This window comes from Mustela putorius, unplaced genomic scaffold (assembly GCF_011764305.1).
Source record: "Mustela putorius furo isolate JIRA1106 unplaced genomic scaffold, ASM1176430v1.1 tig00000127_pilon_pilon_pilon, whole genome shotgun sequence".
Taxonomy (NCBI): domain Eukaryota; kingdom Metazoa; phylum Chordata; class Mammalia; order Carnivora; family Mustelidae; genus Mustela; species Mustela putorius.
In genome coordinates this window covers 13,011,385-13,012,409 of record NW_025421288.1, presented here as the reverse complement: position 1 = coordinate 13,012,409, position 1,025 = coordinate 13,011,385, and positions in this window count along the sequence as shown.

The window sequence follows — 1,025 nt, the reverse complement described above, 5'->3', positions numbered from 1 at the left end:
TGTTGCATCTAACTTTGTATTTATGATTTTGTTTTCTTTTTCTTAAGGAGCATCCCCCTCTTGTTGATAAGCTTTGGTCCCCACAGAATCTGTACTAGGATGGAGGACAGAGGAATTACCAAACTCCAGGATGGTCAGCAGGACTCAAAGGGGGACCACTGAGCTACTGTCATAGACATCCATGAGTAGGAGGATCCCCAGGACCACAGGGCAGGGGGCTGCTTCCAATGGCCCAGGATAGCTCATGTGAACAGAATGACAACTCAAAATTCTAATGTCTTGTTTTGAGGTTAGGACTGCGATTCAGGGACTCTCTGTGACACTGTGGAAAGAAATCTGTGAGTACTGAGTGTGTCTTCAGTACACAACCCACACCCTCCAGAGCTGGGGCCAGCCACTCGTCTCCAGCTTGTTCATGAATCTGTGATATTTTTTTTTCTCCCTTCTAGAGGGCAATCTCCCTGTGAGGCGGGCCTGGCTATTTTCAGCCTCATCCAAGGCTAATGGCAAAGACTGACATCCGTCAAAAAGAACTTGACTTTCAGAATGAAAAAACAAGTCCGTGCATGAGCTGCCAATTTGCTTTATCTATTTTGAAACTAGGTTATTAGGAGCATACAAATTTAGGAATGTTATATCATCCTGGGGAGTTGGGGCTTTGGTGACAAATTATGAAGTTACTATCATTGATCCTAGTCATGATACGCCTTACGATCTATCTCGTCTGATACTAACTTGGCTGCACCAGCTTTCTTCTGGAGGGCACTTGCATCTCCTTGCCTTCTTTGACTTTTGACCTTTTGGTATTCTTCGCTGTTAGATCTATCACTTTTAAACAGTTGAGAATTGGGTTGAGCTGCACCTTTGGACATTAAACCCAACACTACAGTGAGCAGGCCTGGTCCGCCATCCCTCCCGGCTGTCAGTCCTGATGAGCTGTACAGGTGAGCAGTCCTCACTAAGCTGTTTTAGTGATTGAGGAAAAGGACGGGCTCTGGTTTTCATCCCGATTCTGTCACCACTGT